The 7,877-nt window shown below is 45.1% G+C and overlaps 1 protein-coding gene across 6 annotated transcripts in view; it reads right to left on the bottom strand.

Annotated features, from left to right (window-relative positions):
• MBNL2 (muscleblind-like splicing regulator 2) overlaps positions 1-2,857 on the bottom strand; it is a 150,626-nt gene extending 147,769 nt beyond the window's left edge. For 2 of the 6 annotated variants that reach the window (XM_012723226.1, XM_012723228.1), the window contains exon 1: positions 2,612-2,853. The gene's annotated coding sequence lies outside the window, so the exon portion shown is untranslated. Of the gene's footprint in view, positions 1-2,611 lie in introns of all 6 variants that reach the window. The other 4 variants (XM_012723227.1, XM_012723225.1, XM_004680062.2 and 1 more) reach the window with 3 other exon arrangements.
• Between the last annotated feature and the right edge of the window lie 5,020 nt (positions 2,858-7,877).

Raw genomic sequence — 7,877 nt, forward strand, 5'->3', positions numbered from 1 at the left:
ATGTGATATTGATTTGTTTTCACCATAGCAACAGCAAATTAAAACAACTAGCAGGGAGAAAGGCAGGCTGTTAGCCACTGAAGCTGCAAAACCAGTCTATTTCGCAAGCATATTTTCCTCCTTTCCTTTTATTTTTGCTCCTCTCTACTCCTCCACGCTCACACATGTGACGACGAGAAGTCAAAGAAAAGCAGCACCGATTGCTTTGAGCCCTACATGGCCTCCGTCTGCAACGGTCTGGTCTGCAGAATGTTGTAGAAATGGATGGGGAAGGTGCCGACGCCGGCTCTGCCTGCCTTGGAAACTCTGGGTCTGAGGATAAACGCCCAGAAAATCTACACGAGCACCAAGTAGAGCGAAGGCTCTGGTGGCTCTGACTCCGTAACTCCAGGACCCTAAGACCCTGGTCAAGTTTCATTAAAACCCACCGTTTATCCCACTGTTCTTGAAATAGTTCCTTGTGTCCAAAGACAAGCAACTTTTTGTTTTTTTGGTACAAGGTCAAGGCCTCTCAGAAGGCTAGAATTATGAAGCAGAGTGGCAGGTCTTATTCGGTACTATTTAGGGAGGAAAACTGCGGCTGGTGCTTGCTCAAGGATACACAGGCCGGCAAAGGGGACAGGAGCTGACCTGGGAACTCGGGAACTCCAGTCTGCTCGTATGGAAATTCTTTCCTAAAAGGCTCCTTATTCCAGGGCTCCCCCACCCCCGCTCTGTCTTGGGGCCGAGGCGTGGCACAGGTGGCAGGGCCTGCAGAGGTGCATTCCCCTCTCCTGGCCCCTCTGTGCGAGGGCGCGCCACCCTTTTTAGAAAAGCAGCTGTTGCCACTACCACAACTGGCCGGGCACTTGCTGGCATGCCCTGGGTGCTAGGAAGCAGCTCCAGGGGGCCCTGGCCACGAGGCCCCAAGGACTGTGCCTTGTCGGGGTGGTGGTGCGGCTGCCCCTCTCCCCTCCCCACTGCCTTGTGCCAGCGGAGCAAGCGTCCTGGGGAAACCTGCCCCAGCCCGCCCGACCCGAGGCAGTAAGGAGAGGGGAGATGCCCTATTTATGGGGAGACCTGTGCCGGGCCCAGAGAGGAGGGCTAAAGTATGAGGACACAACTCAGGACCTGCCAAGTGGGAGCTGAATGTTCCTGGCCAAGACATAACGAAATCTTCCTCGCCCCGAGCCCGGAGAAAGGAACATACAGAACACACAGCAGAAATAGTTGGGAGATGACGTCAGAAGTTCTGGGCTAGTGTCCTGCACGTCTCCTTGAAAGTAAAAACAGTGGGTCTAGAAGGATCTACGTGGCATTGCCCTCATTTGAATGAGTGCTGCTATGTCTTCTCAGCAAACAGGCAGGCTGACTGGAGAAACTTGACCCTATTTCAAAGATGGGGAGAACGTCCTCTTTTTCCTGTGTACTTTATTTCCCTCAAAACGCACACGTTACCCAGTTAATAGGTATTGTTCCTGCTTAACCTTTGTCTTCTGAAAGGACAGTGATGTTTCTGGAAGAACACTGTCGGCGGGGCTACTCAGACAACTCAGATTTTTTGTCCTCGCTTCAGTGCTTGCTAACTATTCTAAAAATGTTACACATTTATTGTAAACACATGCTTCTGAGGCCTAACAAAAAAGCCCAGTTTCTTCCTGCCTGGGAGAAATTGAAAACGGAAAAGGGGAGAAAGAATTCTTTAACAAATCTATCCTTTCCTTCTCTTGGGTCAACTGTGTTAAAAATAAATCTTCTTCATCATTTCTCACCGCTGCTTCTCAGCGAGAAAGTTGATATGGTTCAGCACAGTGAAAACACAGCTTTAAAAGCTAGCCTGCCCTCATTAAATTATTCTGCTGGCTGTGTGTTCTCATTAAAAATGCATAAAGATCAGATAATTGCAGTAAGCATTATTAACCCAGCTTTACTTTTGAACATAATGGTTCCACTTTTAAGCAGGAGACAAAGACTCAGACATGCCAGGAAGAGAAGTGTAAACATGGAACACTACAGTATCGAAAACTTGTCAAAAAGCTACCACTCGCTGGCTTGTTAAAAATGTGCTTTTGAAAGTCACTGAAAACCATGGCTTTGTGGAGCCAGGTAGGTCCCCCGTGTCCAATAAGTAGACCTATTTTAGGCTAAACATTCCACCGATGAAGATTTGGCCATGATTGTTTTTTCTTCAACACCAGTCTATTTTCAAAGCAGAGGAGTAATGCAAACTTTATTTACTGAGGAGCTAACTAATGGCTGAGTGAGGATTTGCTCTAACAGGAAAATAAGAATGCTCTCGAGCATTCCAATGGTTTCTGATGAATAATAAGTGGATCTGTTCTTTAGAGGGAAAAAAAAAAGCAAACTCGTTTTGTACCTCACCCCAAACAGGCGCACGGATTCAAGCTTTGCCATTTCTTTTTTTTTCTCAAATCAAAATGTTACGTAAAGCTCCAGGGTCCCCCGCAAGTGTTACATTTGAATTAGTGGAATCCGGTTTCCCTGGCTTCCCTAAGAAAGCACATGGAATGCAGCAGCAGCAAACTCTTTAAACATTCACCAAAAAAAAAAAAAAAAAAAGAAGAAGAAGAAGAAGAGAAGAAGTGGGGGCGGGGGGGGGTGATTCTCCTACCTTGTTTAGCTCTGCCTCTCCTTCCCATTTACAGTAACCCCAGGAATATCTGGCAGAATCAAGCAGCCCAGGCTTCTCCGCTGCATCATGAGGGAGAAATTTCCACGTAAATAGTCCTCATTCCCCGTTTATTGTATGCCGAGAGTCGTCTGCCGTAGCTGGAAAATTTTGCCTTCAGATGATGAAGCAAAGACAGTCTAAACTCTGTTGCTGTAAAGCTGCAGCCCTTCCTTCCGACAAATCCCTCCCAGCCCTGGGCGGCCAATCCTCACCCAGTTCGTCAGCCCTACTCCTCTGAAACTGGTCCTAATAGGATGACTGACACAGCAACACAGCACTTGCAGTGTGTGAAAACAGTGCATCCATACTGATGAAAGAGGAATTTCCCTCTCAGAAGAAAGCAACCCCAGCACCAAGACAAAGTGGCACATCATTGGCAGAGCAGTGCGAGGGGCATCTCAAGCCAACACCCTTGAAGACAGCCAGCCCCCAGCTCATGGCTGCGCTCTAAATACCGGGGAGGAGACAAAACTCCGCGGAGTCCAGAGAAATCCAGGTTGGACGTGAAACTGAACTCATTATCCCCTTTGACAAAGCATGTATTTTTTCTTAGAGGGAAAAGAACCCAATGTCTGCCATGGCAATGAAGACCTTGCAAAGCATTTACATGTGAATCCCATTAGTGAGGAAGAACGTGTCAGCCCAAGTGCATGTTCAAAATCAAAACATGCCTCTGCCCCAGCACACACGGTTTTCCTGTGAAACATCTGTTACTGCAGTGGCTGATGCCTGGAGTTCATAGATCCTTCATTTAAGTTTTCCGGCCCCTGGGGGCTTCACTTAGGGCACTCTGAACAATGCGATTGGTACCTACTAGCTCTCTTTTTGTCTCTTAGCAAACAGCCATGAGCGCATTAGGTGTGTCTGAACTGTCTCAGGTACTTCTTGATAAACAAGGTGCATGGCCCATATTGTCGGCAATATCCCCGCCCCCACACCCCCACCCTGGGCCCTGGATGATGTTTACTGCTGAGTCCACCCCCAGGAACCCCTTCACAGAAAATATTTAGGAGGTGCTGAAGCTGCCTGAGCTAATGCAGGGAAAGTGAGATGGAAAGTTTGGAAGGGTTATTTATTTTTTTCCTCATCAACAGGACTCCTGCATGCTTTGTGGGGCAGGGGGTGGGAGGGTGTGGGGGGAGGGCATCTGGCAGAAAGCGCACGTTTTCCCTTCACTAAAGACAACATTGAGAATCACAAAAATCAAATGTCACGATTACACAACTAGAAAGGTTCCACTATTGTTTTTAAGCGACCGTTCAGTCCCTCAGCAGTGAAAGGATAGTGGGAGTGCAACGTGATCGTTTCTATGATTTCACTGGTTGCATTTTTTTATTCTGATGTTTGCAAACAGCACGTTGGGTTGTGGCAGCATGCATGTTTCAGGGGTTTGGGTTGATGATGCAGAAGGCTGCTGCTGCACCACTCTAGCCAAATGCATTTTACAAACACAAGGTTTCCTATGATCTGTAGGCTATTTCTTCAATAGAATCCCACCAGGTACACCCCTCAAAACGGAGACGGAGAATGTTTGTTTTCAACCCAGTGGAAATTCATCAGATAGCATAACTTGCAGGCTTTTGCTGACTACATTTTTTTCTGGAAATTTAAGTGACCTCTGGGGCCACCAAATAGAAAATTATTTTTAATAACACGCTCGCGACTCTACTGCATGGAAGTTGCCCAGCACTGGCTCTCCTCTTCCTGACCTTCCGCTGTGACTTTGAAACAAGCATCTCCTTGGTTTCCTTTCAGAACTTTTAGTCATCTTGGATGCATTCTCCCAATTTTCATCCAGTAAAAATTTTGTTGAATTTTCTGTCCTGCTCATCCAGGTCCAGATTCCTGACCTATTACTTGGATCACACAGATGCTAATGAGTTGGCTTCTGCCAGTGCAGCTTCCCTGTGTTCCAGCTCCCGTCAGCAGACGGGTTTTCCTAAATAATGTACAAATCATATTCTTTTCACCTTCATAAAATCCAAACGACAGACTTCCCAGACCCCTCTCAACCTGACCCTTCTCATGCGGTTCGACTTCTGCCCCACTGTTTTCCCAGCGACTTTCTGATGGAGTCATGCTCACTTCCCCAGAGCTATGCTCACTTACTGAAATCTTACCCGAACTTCAGACCTCAGCTTACGGCTCCCTGTTCATGCCGTCTTCTCATTCCCCTGAACGCATCCTGCACTGCGCATTTTACCGGACCATTAAATCCTGAACAATGTGTTGATCTTCCCGTTTCCCAAGGCAAGGTCTGCAGGGCACATTCACTCAGATAATGTACATAGCCCACCTAGAGAGTGGCTGGTCCGTGCTAAAAGCTCACTAGCTGATGGAGATTCTTATTGTGAGTTCTGCATTGTTGGCTGCACGTAGGAAGAAGCCATGCATCAACTGACTAATTTCTTAATTCCTATCTCAAGAATCGATGTCACACCCATCCCACTTCATATATCAGAATCCCGGCGGTCGTCTCTGATCCTCCACTCTATGAAATCTGTTACCAGAGTCCTTCAAGGTTAGCAGCTACATATGTAGAAATGTTTCGCATTGCTCCATCCCACAGCACGGTTCCCTCAGCTAGCCCCCTGCCTGTATGCACCAATCCCTTTTCTACACACCAGCCAAAATAGCAATTCAAAATCATAACTCTGTTTCACACTCCTTTGCTAAAGTATTTGTCTCCCAGCCCCCAACACAAATGTTGAAACCTGATGTCCCAGTGTGATGGTGTTTGGAGATGAGGCCTTGGGAGGCAACGGGGTTATAAAGGTGGGTCCTAAATGATGGGATTGGGGTCCTTATAAGAAAAGATGTCCATGAGAGAAATTCCTTTTGCTCTCTGAGTCAAGAAGGCACTGATCTACAAGCCGGGACAAGAGCCTTCATCAGTCCTGTAGCTTCGAGAACTCTAAGAAATACATTTCTATTATTTAAGCCATTCAACTGACAAGGTATTTTATTATGGGAGTATCAGCTGACTACTCCAGCCTTGGAATATCGTTGGGTTGCTCTTAGGAAAAAGATGAACGTTTCCAACATGGCCGACAAGGTTCTGTGCCATCCACCTCTGCCTACCTCTCCAGCCCATCAGAGGCTATTTCTTCTATAGGGAGCCTCCCCTGATCTCCAAGATGAGTTCAGGTCCACCTGTTGTTTTCTCTCACAGCCCATGTGCTCTAGAGCAAGGCTTCTCAAATGTACTGTGCAGGAAAATCCCCCAGGGATCTTGTTAAATTGTACATTCTATCTCAGTGGTTCTTTGGTGAATGCTGAGATTCTGCTTTGCTAACAAGCTCCCAGGTGATGTTGAAGTGGCTGGTCCATGGCCTACTCTTTGAGCAGCAAAATTTTATAGGTGTTCACTTCAAAGCACTTTTTACAGGGTATGGTGATGTGTTCAGTTGGTTTATTACTTAATATTGTCTTAACCAGTCTGTCAGCATCAGAAATCGCCATTGCCTGACCAGGATCTAACCTAGTATGTGTTGGGCACAGGGGAAGAGATTAGATTAATGAAATGATTGATAAAATGTGTTGGAGACCCAAGCTGGAAGTTGGACTTTTTGATTTTTCCTTTTCTCTTTTCGTCCCTTTTCTCTTCTCCCTTCACCCCGCCTCTCTCATCTTTCTCTTTCCGTAACTTAATATTGAAAGTTTTGAAACTTTGGAAAAAACCTTATTGATTATGGAAGTTATGATATACTAACAGGAAGGAAAATGATTGGAGAAACAAAGCAGAAAAAGTGTCAAGAAGAAGATCAACCATGTCAGAGTAAAAGAGGTAGACAAAGGGATTAAAAGATACTGCTTTTGGATTTATCCAATGGAAGTTGTTAATTTCCTTCTATATGTTGATTAATTCAAGAGCTGTAAGTCCATCACTTTCCTTGACTTCTAAGCCCACATCTTCATTTAAATGTACCAATGATAACTCATTTTCACCTTGTCCCAAATTAAAATCATTGTTTGATTGTTCTACCACAATTCATTTCTTTTCTATTTCCCACCTCAGTGACTGGAGCCTCCATCTTTGGGGCACGCTATCTCTCTGACAACCCAATACTACCAAGCCCTATAAAGCCTGTCTCAAATCCACTTCCCTTCATCTTCACTCTGTGTCCCAAATTCAAACCCCTACCACCTATTATCTATTCTTTGATTTTCTGGCTTCCAATATTCCTCTCACTTTTCATTCTATTCACCACAACCTAGTCAAACTGATGTTTGAAAAGCACAAATGTTATCTGCATAAAGCTAGTCACAGCACCATAATTTTCAAGATGTATGTCTTGCTGTGTAAATGTCCCAAGTACATTCTGTTATCACTTCTCTTGAACTCTCTTCCCTCCTACGTCACAATCAGTATTACTGAACAAATCTGTTAACCTTAGAATGGACTAGGTTCATTCTAAAATAGAATCTGGACTCCGTCTACCAGAAATTTCTTTTCCACCAATCTAACAACTTTCCACCCAGCAATACTCAATGGACATACTGCCTCTTCCAGGAAGTCTCCCCTGATTAGCACAACTTCCCCCAGCATCTTGACATTGGTTCACCATAGCAGTCATCACAGCCCAATATATATATGTTATATATATGTCTTTCTTGTTTCTATACCTCCCTAGTCTCTCTGAGAGAAGTGGCCATGTATTTCTTGCTTACCAACTCATCCCCAGTACCTAAAACACATAGTTAACATAATAGCAGATGCTTACTAAATAGCTGTGTGGTTAACTGGTAAATGAGAACAGCACCAGCAATAAAGCGACAAAGACAAATGAGGGCTTAAGCAAAACCCAGAGAGTGAAGCCACGAGATGATGTCCCCATATTTTAAAAAAATGAAAGATTGGAGAAGGGAAAAGAGAAATAATTTCAAAACCAAAAGGCACACTACAGTCACGAGCTCATCTCCTTTGTTGGGTATACTAAAGTTAGCAAGCTGAGAGGCAAGAGGGAAATTAATCTCCGATGATGTTTAAAATGGAGGCTATTTCCATAGAAACGAAGTCTTCCTTTGAGTGGAAAAAAAAGATAGGTGTCCTGGAACAGATGGAAGTGTTGACTTTTCAGGAGACAGGGTTGTCCACAACATGGGAGAAAGGAGCCAGGAAGGCAAGTTGCAGATGGGCCTGGTCTGTGATAATTCAGTCTCTCTCAATATGGTATCTCTAGCCGACACTTATCCACTTAGTCTT

The sequence above is a fragment of the Condylura cristata genome, unplaced genomic scaffold, assembly GCF_000260355.1.
Source record: "Condylura cristata isolate star-nosed mole 26May11 unplaced genomic scaffold, ConCri1.0 scaffold00010, whole genome shotgun sequence".
Classification (NCBI taxonomy): domain Eukaryota; kingdom Metazoa; phylum Chordata; class Mammalia; order Eulipotyphla; family Talpidae; genus Condylura; species Condylura cristata.